General features: G+C 44.9%; 1 protein-coding gene across 2 annotated transcripts in view; it reads left to right on the forward strand.

Annotated features, from left to right (window-relative positions):
- The window catches only part of PTPRA (protein tyrosine phosphatase receptor type A), a 115,403-nt gene that overhangs the window by 29,270 nt on the left and 74,124 nt on the right, over nucleotides 1–12,009 (forward strand). The window contains exon 1 of one of the 2 annotated variants that reach the window (XM_066317454.1): nucleotides 11,485–11,634. The exons of the other annotated variant lie outside the window; for it this stretch is intronic. The gene's annotated coding sequence lies outside the window, so the exon portion shown is untranslated. Of the gene's footprint in view, nucleotides 1–11,484; nucleotides 11,635–12,009 lie in introns of those variants that run through there. 2 annotated transcript variants of the gene reach the window in all.

The raw sequence follows: 12,009 nt of genomic DNA on the forward strand, positions 1-12,009 counted from the left end.
GGCTGAGTGTTTTTTCTCTCCCTGAAACGGGGGTTATGAAAGAGCTGATGGGAGGTGGAAGGGCTTGTGCACCCATTTCTGCTTGTGTTTCATTATCCATCACTTCCTGATTGATGTCACAGGGCCAGATTTTCCCAAACAAAACTATTTTTTGGTTTTTTTGCTATTTTTGCCAGAGCATTCAGATTTGGATTATGAGTGGGGAAAAGTGATGTATGAAGCCTGTACAAAGCTGCCCACTCAGATTTCTGGGCTTTGTTGCACGGGTCACATTCACTTGTCACAGGTTACTGTCTTCTTTTTGTCTGCTATTTCAGCAATGTCACACATTTATCCCAGCTCAGGCATAGCAGTAGTAATGCTGGCAGAGCAGGGAGCCTGTGTTTGCAGAGCACAGGTGAGAAGTTTTCTGAATTTAGATCTGAAATGTTGATTATATCCTAAAAGGTTCTTCGTGTGTGATTGGAAACCTTGGAATCCTGGACATTGTAGTGCTCCCAGGTCTGGTGGCACCTCTGAGTAGAGGTCATGGTGGTTTCAAATCAAAATTGGCTTAAAATGCATTACTGGAGGAGGAGAAGGAGGGTGGGAGTACGAACAGACCCACTACCCAACAGGTGCTACCTGTCTCAGAGGGTATGAGTGGGAATTGCAAAATATTTGGTTGGAAAGATTCTTTAAAGGTCATCTCATTCCACCCCCTGCCGTGGGCAGGGACACTTTCCACCATCCCAGGTGGCTCCAAGCCCCATCCAACCTGGCCTTGGACACTTCCAGGGATCCAGGGGCAGCCACAGCTTCTCTGGGCAACCTGTGGCAGGGCCTCACAACTCTCATAGTCAAGAAATTCCTTCAAAAATCTGCGTACACCTGTTTTTTTCCGTCATAATTCACGATCCCAGCAAGTTTACAGGAAGGGTAGGGAGGAAGCCTTCCTGATGCTGGGCAAAACCTGGAATGGGAACGTGTGCAGGATCATCTTCTCCAGGTCCTTAGACCACCAGCCTTTCCACAGGCTGACAGAAATAGTTTTGTTTGGGAAAATCAAGGGCCTTGTTCAGAAATGCTGGAATTTATTTGAAAATTCAGCTTTCAAAATCCACAGAGAAGCCACCTCTGCTCCCAGCAGCGGGTCGGAAGCTGGGTTTTTTGGGATTGCTGCCAAGAAACATTTCTTAGAAACCCTTCCATGTGCAGTGCAAACAGTAGGACAGGAGGTCTAGGTTTGAACTCTGGATGATAAAACCAGGGAGGTTTTGGCAGGGCTGTGTTCAGATGCCTCACTCCATCTGGCTTTGTCGCAAAGCTGAATTTTCCACTGACTAGGAAAGTTTTTCGGATTGAAACAGCTCTCTAATTTTTTGGATGGATTTCTCCAACCCATTGACTACACCAAATCTGTATTTTTGAATGAAACTAGTGGTGACTCTTCCCTGCAGGGGCAAGAATTTTCATAAAATCATGAAATGGCTTGGATTGGAAGGGGCCTTAGAGACCATCTGCTTCCAACACAGGGACATCCTCCACTAGACCAGGTTGCTCCATCCAGCCTGGGGATTCTCTGAAACCATCCCCTGATTTTATAATTCTTTGAAAATGGATGAAGCTGTAGCCTGGAATATCAATTACTCCTTAATCCAGGTCAAACTTTCCCCCTTTTTTTTCTGTATCAGTTCCCTATTGCTCTCTCTGAATCCCTTCTTTCTATTTTTTTGGGAAACTATAAAATTTATGTGGAGAAGGAAGGAAAATCTCTTTCTTACTGCAAGGGCCAGGTCAGCATCTTTTTTTAAAATCCCTGGGAGAGCAATTTTCAGAAAACCTTGTGGGAAGCACGGAGCTTGAGCCTAGTGGAGCCAAGCTGAGCTTGAACACTCCCTTGATTTGAGCTCGTATCACCAGAAGGAAATCTTTTTATCAGTGACTTTACAGGATAAGGAGAATTTCCCAAAGGATAGGCTTCTTCACTGAGTTTCATTCTTCAAGGAGGCCCTGAGAAAAGCAGATCCACTGGGAAGTTGGTAGCTCCAGACAAGTAGGTGCATGCACTGGTGTGCATTCTCACCTGTAGGTACACAGAGAGCTTTCCTAAATTGCCCAGAACCTGAGAAAATTGAGATAAAATCAAAAAGGCAATTGCAGTTAATTAAGCTTTCAAGGCAGCTGGAGATTGGTTGGAATCCTGTGGGATTTCTGAGGCCTCCATTGTAATTTCAGGTGCAGTGTGGGCAGGAAGGTTTGATGTCTGTGGTTGGAGATGTCTCAGTTGTGACTGTCACCTCTGGCTGTTGGGCTGTGCATGGCACAGATGTCACCACCAAAACACAGCTATTGTCTCATGGCAAATTCTTCATAGAAATTTTGAGTTTCAATTAAAAAAAAAAAAAAAACAAAAAAAAAAAAAAAAACACCATTTTGTGCATGACTGAACTTTGTTGTTCTTTTTCCACCTACATACTTCCCCATTTCTTCCCATCCTCAGCAAAACTTGGCCTGAATTTTGTGCTTTGGATGATGGGGAAAAGCCACATACCAAGAAATCTTGGCTATCTCTTTGGTTTGTAGAGGAATTGGGATGTGACCAAAGAAGTGCCAGATGTGGGATGCTCAGGGTGAGCTGGTGTGGAGTAACAGGTGTAGAAATCCATTGTGACAGTTAAGTGTCTTATTTTCCGTGATGTGAGCTTGGAAAATTAAAGGAGGAGCCTAACTTTTTAGCTCCAGAAGAGCCCAAGTCTTGAGAGATTCAGCAGTGGGAGTCACAAAATACATAAAGGTGTATGGGACAGTATTGCTGCGCCCTTCTGCTCCTATGGAAATTTAGGTTAAAAAATGCTCTGCTAACTTCAGAATTTTGCTTGAGCCAGCTTTTGGGTCTCCAAACACATTGGAACCATGTCCCATCAAACGCATTATTACCTGAAATTGCAGTTTTTGGGAGATGCATGTGAGTATTTGTTCAGAGCTAGACTTCACCAGTAGCAAAAACACATGATGTTTAAAAAAAAATAACACAGACTTGTTTTTATTCCCTTAAGATGGCAAATCTTTCTTCAAAGAATCATGAATTAAACAAGACAGTGCCTCACAGCGGGTATTAAGGAAAAAATAATAATTAAAAAAAAAGCCTTTGGAATGATCTTTCCCTCTGGCATCATCACTCAGGTTCTGCAATCAGTAATTCAAAGGAGGTTTTGTGGGAAGGGGAGGCGAGATGCAGGAGTTGATATGACTTCCCCAAGGGTGAGAACTTTGAGAGCTGGGACCTGAGCATTAATCTCTCTAATTCCAGCTCAGCACTTCACTGTGAGATCATTACTTTGTGTGATTAATCTGTGCAATGCCTCCAAAGCCTCTAAAACCCTAATGCTACACAAGTATTAAGGAATGTTGCTGCCAGTTGGAGTATTTGGGAGTCTCTTGCCATCCCTGACACCTTTTTGCTTCAATTTTGAATACAGGGAAGCATTCCCTGGCCTTGGATGGTCTTACTCTGTTCTAATCATCAGGGCTGATGTAGTCTTCTTTAAGGAATACTGTTTTCAGTAGGGGCAAAGATTTCTCAGTGCAAAAGTCAACTGAAATGCGTTTGATAAGTACAGGTACAACTGCAGCCATGACAACATCATTCATAGTTTTCTTGCAATGATGAGTAACGTGCTGTGTTCTTAAAACTCATTTCCTAAAGACAGGAGAGCAGTAACAGGACACAGTGTGTGTTTATAGGCCTCTCCATCCCAAATAACCTTCAGAACCTCTGAGCATTTCCAGCAGTATTTGAGAAACTTCAAAGTCTTCAAATCTTTGAAATTCTGTGGAAACTGAGTAGCAGTGGTGGGGGGGTGTTGAATGGAGAGACCTTGAGACTTTCCAGACTTGATGCAAAGTCTGCAGTGTAATTTTACTTCTTAGGTAATCCATGTCTGATTTTTAGGATGTTGCCAGCTCCTCGGTTGAGGTCATGGTATTACCAAAGCCTGGAGTGTGATGCTGGGTAGTCACTTCGCCCTTCCGCTGCATTAACCCCAATTTTATGTAGGATGACTTCATCCTCCTTCTCTCAGAGGCACGTGCTGCCTCTTTCACATTAGCAGATTTACCAGCAGCACCTCACACATCTCAAACTCTTTGTGAATCCCATCGGCGCCCAGAGCCCTGGGAGTATCTGATGCATCACGTTGCAAACTGTGAAATCAAAGATTCAGCCCCGCTTTGATGCTTTGGCTCTGTGAGCAGCAGAACTAATGTGGCTCAGCATACTAATGAGGGGAGGTATTTATTGTTCAGGGCCTGGCTGGTGTTGAGCTTCACCCTTGAAAAATTCCTAGGAGGTTGGTCATCCTCTCGGGATGGGCCTTGTGGAGTCCTTGGCAAACAACTGGAATGGCAGTGGCAGGGGAAAAAGCCCAACTTTCAAGGAAATAGCCCCAAAATTAAATCCTCTAAGTAGTTTATAAAAGACTTCAAGGAAGGAAGGAGGAGGGTTTGAAGTGGAAATCGTTGCTTTTCATGGAGAGAAAGTGAGGATGAAACTAAGGAGATGACCAAGTCCACAGGTCACCCCAAGGATAAAACTAAGATGCCAACAGCTTTTAGCATTGCTGGGGGCATCAAAAATGTTGTTTTCATTTTGGAGAAGCCCTTCTCCAGTACTGTATGTTTGGATCACTGACATATGTTCATTTTAATTGGAAAGTAACCAAAATGATTGAAAGTGTCACTTTTAACCTTGTCTGGGCGTGGTAGAAAAGCACTTAGAACTAAAAGCTGGCAGTGGTGGTACCTGGAAATACTGACTGGAGAAGGCTTCGTTGAGATAAAACCTCTTTATGAAGACAGGACTTGAGAATTCTGTATATCTGTCAGGTGCCACATCCTTTGGTGTTTGCTGGGAGAGAGGAATCCTTTACACTCCTCAAATTTGTCATCTGGGCAGTTTAAATTCCCTTACTTGGGAAAATTTTGCTTGCAAGGATGGCTTTTACCAAGAGGAGAGAATGCCATGGACTAAGGGTTTGTGCATGAAGGCATGGTGGTTTCTGGGAATTTGAGAGATTTCCCTGGAGGCTGGCCAGGTTGTAGACCCAAACCTTTGAATTATGTGTAGTGTAATAGCCGAATTAATGAAAAACCACAGAATCATTTGGGTTGGAAAAGATCTCCAAGATCATTGTGTCCAACCTGTGACCCATTCCCACCTTGTCACCCAGACCAGAGCACTGGGTGTCATTTCCAGTGATTCCTTGAACACTTCCAGGGATGGGGACTCCAGCACCTTGCTGGGCAGCCACCTACAGTGCTTAACAACCATTTCCATGAAGAAATTCCTTAAAATGAGATGGTCTCCCGAATATCTGTCCTCTTGACTCAGCTGGAGGGCCTTGAAAAGCTGAGATGATTTTGGTTTAGATTCCCTTTGGTTTAGATTCCCTTAGCAATGAAATGCGCATCAAAAATCACAAACACACAAATTCTACTTGATTTTCTTGTCTCCTCCACATCCAGCTTTTATATCCCTGGGATGGTCTTGATTTATTTCCCCCAAGAAAATTAAATTCCTTCTGAACCACACAGTCCAGAACTCAGAGCAGCGCCTTGACACGGTGTTGCTTGGGGAACCCAAAGAGTTTTAGGAGTCTGATTGGAAATTCCAGCAAACCAGAAGTGTTGGCAACCAACTTCCAACTCGAAATCCTCCAGGAGCACAATGCACTACAATTATAGCAGCATTCCCGGGTCAGGAAACAAGCACAGGCACTGCTGTATTCCTGTGTGTGATATTTCTGACACACAATGTTATCTTGGGGATTGTTACGTCGGCTTTTATGTGGCGCAGGGAGGGTGGGGCAGAGGTTAATTGGTCATGTTAATGGTTTTCATGTTCCTGATTTAGGCTCTCAGTGCTGTCCTTGGGTTCGGAGTGAGTTACGAGAATTATTCATTCTATTGTGGTGCTGTCACATCTGCGGTGTGGGGAGATGGCTCCAGCTACAGCCCAGATCACTGAAAAAAAGCTCATTCAGTCAAGTTTTGGGGTTTTCTCCTGCTTATACCACATTGGAAAGTCCTGAGAATCCTAATGGGTGGACTTGCTCTAAAACTAGACCTGTCTGTACAGATCTGTACCCAGCTGGGCTTCATCTGAGGGACAGGAACTATTCACTGTGTATTTGTTCAAATCCATCTCTGGCAAAATGTCTTTAATTCACCCTAAACATGTCTCTTTGGACATGTGTCCTGGAAATGTGGAAACTAGTGCAGAGTTCATGGCTTTGTGGTTACAGGTTTTTTTTTTTTTCCCTTCATAGAATTACAGAATTATATAATTGTTTGGGTTGGAAAATGCCTTTAAGATCATTGAATCCAACCCTTAGCCCAGCACTGCCAAGGCCACCACTAACCCATGTCCCCAAGTGCCACATCCACTTGGCTTTTAAATCCCTCTAAGAGTGGTGAATTCATCACTGCCCTGGGTAGCTGGACCAGGGCTGGACAACCCTTTCCATTGAGACATTTTCCCTCATATCCAATTTAAACCTCCCCTGGTGCAATTTGAGGTCATTTCCACTTGTCCTCAAAATACAAAAAAGCCCCAGAAATTAAAACCCCAAACCACTGCAACACCCAAACCCTCAACTTGTTTTGTTTAGTGACTATTCCTAAAATACTTCTGCTCCACCAAAGCTATGAAAATAGGCACCTAATATATTGGTTGAGGGGTACAGTTCAATAAAAAATGAAAAAATATTGGCTTTTTTTATTATTATTATTCAGTGTCTGGTGAGAGGAGAAGAATCAGCAAGGGAGTTAAAATTTTGGAGTCTTCAGCTTCCTAATGGCTCAAAATGTATTTTTTTGCATGAATTTAAAGTTAAAAAGTGTTCCAAGCCAGGTTGGACAGGGCATGGAGCAAGCTGAGATAGTGGAAGGTGTCCCTGCCCATAGCAGGGGGTGGAACCAGAGGATCTTTAGGTTTCTTCCAACTCAAACCACTTTGTGATTCACAAAAGATACTAAATGCCTGTCTCTTCTTCTAGAAGCTGAGATGTCACAGCCATCATGGGGTGGTTACAGAAGAAACACACACGCCATTCTGCTGGGGATCAAACTTCCTTTTTATTTATGATGTGCTCCTCTCACACATAAAAAGCTTATTTGCTAAAGACCATTTGCTTTTCTCCAGCCAGACCAACAAGGCTGCACTCAGGAAGCAACAGAGGGATGGCTTCATTTTATAAGAATAATAAAAAAAACAAAACTTCTGAGAGAGCTCATCATGTCATACTTCCTCTATTCAGGACTCCAAGTCTTTCACAAAGCTGAGCAGAATCCCATGGGGCCACAGCCATGCCGGGGTGGTGGATTGAATGACTTAAGTATCTTTTTCTGGTCTGATTTGTGACTGTAGCTTTAATTTATTGCCTCTTCTGTAAACCACAGATATGTTTGTTATTCACAATTACATGGTAAAAAAAAAAAAAAAAAAAAAAAAAGAGCTTTATTTGGATTTTTAAGTCATTCTTGTTCTTTGCAGTGGTATTTGTTGCAGTGAAATCCTTTTATGAGACTTGTGGGGAGAGTTGGGTTGAAATAGCTTCTCAAAGGCACAAGTGACAGGCAGCGGCTCAAGGAAGGGATAAGATTGGATATTAGGAAAATTCCTTCATGGAAGGGGTGGTCCAGCCCTGGGGATCTAAAAGCCCTGGGGATGTGGCACTGCTGGGGGAGCAGTGGTCTCAGTGACCTCAGAGGGCTTTTCCAACCTTAATAGTTCTCTGATTCTAAGCATAAAAAAGAAGTTTTTTATCGCTTTGTGGGGCCAGAGTAGTGCAGTGTTCACCCAAGTCAATTTCGTACATGGAATATTCTTTTTTTACTGTGTAAAACATCCTGCCTGAAATTTAAACATCTACAGGAGCTGAACTTAAGTTTCTCTTTCAAATATTGTCCCCATGATGGGCACCTCATGGTCTGATGTTTATGGTCACCATATTCATGTGCCTTGAGTCAGCAAACTCCTCCTTGTCACTTAACACAACTTTAAATTGTTCATGGTGGAATTTCCCGTGTGTATAATAGTTTCTCTGGTTTGCTTGAGTGAATCTGAAAATTTTGCATTTTTAGAGTAGGGAAAAACTTGTGGTCCAGGTCCAGGGATTAGTGAAAAAATATTTTGGGAAAAAAAAAAATTAACTTTCATGTTGGTTTCAAATCCATCAGTCCCTTAAAAAAGCAGAAAGAGAGGATGCCCAGAGAAGCTGCAGCTGCCCCTGGATCCCTGGAAGTGTCCAAGGCCAGGTTGGATGCGGCTTGGAGCAGCCTGGGACAGTGGAAGGTGTCCTTGCCCATAGCAGGGGGTTGGACAGGATGAGCTTTAGGGTCCTTCCCACCCAAAACATTTTGAGATTCTCAAAGGATTCTGTTCCAAAGGATGCAGTTACCAACCGCACTGTTCAGCAGTGCTGATTTGGGGAGGCTCTGCTGTCTGGATTCCAATCTGTTGTGAAAAGGCATCTCATCCACAATGTGGTGGAGTTGTAGGCTCAGTGCATGGAGCAACCAGGCGTGAAAAAAATTAAATTGCTCATAAATATTTTACTATATTTTTGAAAACGTTGCCCAGTAATTGCTTCCCTATCATTGCTTTCTGCATGGAAATAACATATGCCAGCATGAACCCCAGTGGCAATGGGGAAGGATTGAGTGGGAGAAAATGAGGTTATCTCTTTATCAGTATTTTATCAGCTCAATAATAATATTTTGATTAGGAAAACTAGTGCCCTGTCCCTCAAAGAGGCACAGGCTTCTTGTGATTTCTGTGTCGCCGGAGTTGTTTGAGGAGGGTTGAATCCCACACAGCTTAAAAACACCAAACCACTAAAACCAAAGGATCATCTTCTAACAACTCTGTCATCTGCTTTAAATCCTTTTCATTTCTCCAGTCTGAGTGCCTGGAAGGAAACTGGAGCTCTTCCCTAAGTGGTATGGCTGCCTCTGGCTTGCTCTGGATACCTTTCATATAGGAGAGGAGAACTTGTGCGCAAGGGCAAATCAGGTGGCTTTGAGTTTAAGGGATTATCAGCCCCCGAGGTCAGGGGTGGTCTCAGGGCTGCAGACACTGCTGCTCCTGTTTCCATTTGTCCTGGGCATGCGGTGGCTCCAGTTACAGAATCACAGAATGGCTTGTATGGGAAAGAACCTTAAAGAACATCCAGTTCCAAACCCCCATCAAGGTCAGGGACACCTTCCACTAGCCCAGGTTGCTGACAATGATACAGTAGAGTTCAGCCTTTCCTTGAGGACATGAAAATAGAGGATGAATTGTGAATAACATGGGAGGGCCAAAAGTCAGTCGTCCCAGGATGTTGGTTAATCACTTTAAAGATAAGAAGCTGCATTATAATTATGTATTTTTCAGAACTACTGAACATTAGGTTTTGTATTGGTCTCAGCAGGGGCTTGTACTCACCATGGTGTTTAGGAGTAGTTCTTAGAATCTTGAGTCAGCAGGAAATATGTTTATTGCAGTGATATTGGATTTGTGGTAAGTTTGTAGCAAAATCTATATATAATTTGTAGTAGCTATATTATGTGTATAACAGGTTTATAGATACATAAATCTCAGAAGCAAACAATCACAGGACAGTTTGAGTTGGAGGGAAACTTAAAGATCATCCAGTTCCAACCCCTGCCATGGGCAGGGACACCTTCCACTGTCCCAGGTTGCTCCAAGCCGCATCCAGCCTGGCCTTGGACACTTCCAGGGATCCAGGGGCAGCCACAGCTTCTCTGGGCACCCTGTGCCAGGGCCTTCCCACCCTCATACAGAACAATTCCTTCCCAATATCCCGTTTAGCCCTGCCCCCTGGCAGTGGGAAGCATTCCGTGTCCTATCCATCCATGCCTTGTCCCCAGTCCCTCTCCAGCTCTCCTGGAGCCCCTCAGGCACTGGAAGGGCCTCTGAGTTCTCACTGGAGCCTTTTCCAGGTGAACATTCTCAGCTCTCCCAGCCTGGCTCCAGAGCAGAGGGGCTCCAGCCCTTGGAGCATCTCCATGGCCTTCTCTGGACCTGCTTTAACAGATCTATGTCTTTCTTCTGCTGGGGAGCCCAGAAAATGCCACTGATCAATGCCTTGGCACAACCCTGTAATTCTTGGCATTGGGATCTGGCTGGAATTACTGAGCTCAGCCCAGGCTCCCTTTCCTCTCTCTGCTGGGAAATGAGGAATAACCCAGCTGCATCCCAGGAATTCTGCAGGTGCGGAAGCTGTTCAGTGATAGCTGCAGGGTGCAGGTCCTTTGTACCTCCCTGCCCTTCCCTGAGCACACTCCCCACGCTCCCTTGCCTGCTGCAGATCACTCCCTTCTGGTGTTGAGAGCCTCTCTCTCCATCCCTGAACCCTTGGCTCAGGAGGCAGTGGTGCCTGATGGATACAGCACGGCGGAGGATCATGGCACTGTGCCACCAGCCTCGCCAGTGACCTCAGCAAAGCCCCTCTCCCTGCTCCTGCTGCTTAAAATCGAGGATAAAAGGCATTATCTCATAAAAAGGAAGGTCTGAAGGTGATGCTTGCATGCAGCTCTCTTTGTCGTAGGTGTCTGCACTCCCGAGGTTCTTCTCATCCTCAGAAATCTAAAGGCTCTGTGGCGGCATTCAGCAAAGGACTGCAGTGCACGGGGCTTGTGGCAGTGTGCAGTTAATCACCAGGCTGCATCCAAAGGATAAGAGAAACCCTTTGCACATAAAAAGGGTGGAAAAGGGATCAAGGTTTTGCATAAATCAGGAGATCTTTGCAGCAGGACAGTGCTATTGCTGGGAAAATTCACGGGGACCTCAAAGATAAGGGCAGCAGGAGTGCTGAGCACCATAGGGTTGTATTTTAAAAGCCCCACAGTTCATCCCTTTTTTAGATGTTAGAGAAAATTGTGTGGGCAGAAGCAGTGGTAAAGTCTCTGCACTTGTATCAGGGAAGCTGCTGATGGGTTTTACCAAATATTTTCATGGTGAGTTGAGACACTTGTGGAGGAGATAAATGATAGAGCTCTCCAAAATGCCTGGAGGCTCCTTGTGAAGGGTGGCAAACTGGATTTCTCGGCTTTGAGGGTGCAGCCATGGGGGAGTTATCAGAAAGACAAAGAGATAAATCCAGGATTACTGCCGGGATGTTTGCTGACAGTAAATATACCCGTGAGATGTGCAACAGCCGCTGGAAAAACCGTGAGCGCCGATGCTGGGTACAGTGCAAATATCCACGAATTGGTTAAAAAAACCCCCAAACCCTCAGTGTTCAAAACGAGTTCTGCAGGGAGAAGAGGTGGAGATGCCAAAACTGGGAGGAGCTTTGATAGCCAGCGTTGAAAAGCCGTTTCCTGAGTGGGAGGCTGAAAGGATGGATCCTGCAGGTTGGAGTAACACGGGAACGCTGCCTTTCCTATTGCCCCCCCATTCCCTTTTTTGCCAGGCCATATTTATTATTTCACATGGGTTATAACTTCCTCGTCGGCACAGGGGGGTGTGGGACAGGGAAGGAAATGACACTTGCTTTCTTTGCAAGACTTTGGGAAGAGCTGCAGAGTAAAGGTTGGCTCTAAGAGCTCGGTAGAAACGCCGCACTTCCGAGCGAATTCATGCAGGTACATCAGGTGAAGTAACCTGAAACCTGGCATTTGGGGTGGGGCAGAGGAAGATTGCAACCTGTCCAGTTTTGCCTTGTAACGTAACACACCGTGGAAAAGGGCCTGACTGAGGTTTTTTAACACTTTTTTGCCTATTAGGCTTGTAATGGCTCAATGGTTTTGGGGCGCTCCCCAGCCTAATGTGGCTGGACTTTGTTTACCTCCAGAGCCCTGGTTCCCTTCAAACAGTCACAATCAGGCAGGAAATGGGTTTCTTGTCCAGCCAGCCTGGTTTTCTCCACAGCAAAAGCTCCCTGGGTCCTGCTGGGAAGCTCTCCAGCTCTGCTCAGTCCCGCACTTCTCCATGCAATTCCTGCAGAGCAGCATCCAGCC

This window comes from Sylvia atricapilla, chromosome 4, assembly GCF_009819655.1.
Source record: "Sylvia atricapilla isolate bSylAtr1 chromosome 4, bSylAtr1.pri, whole genome shotgun sequence".
Taxonomy (NCBI): Eukaryota; Metazoa; Chordata; class Aves; order Passeriformes; family Sylviidae; genus Sylvia; species Sylvia atricapilla.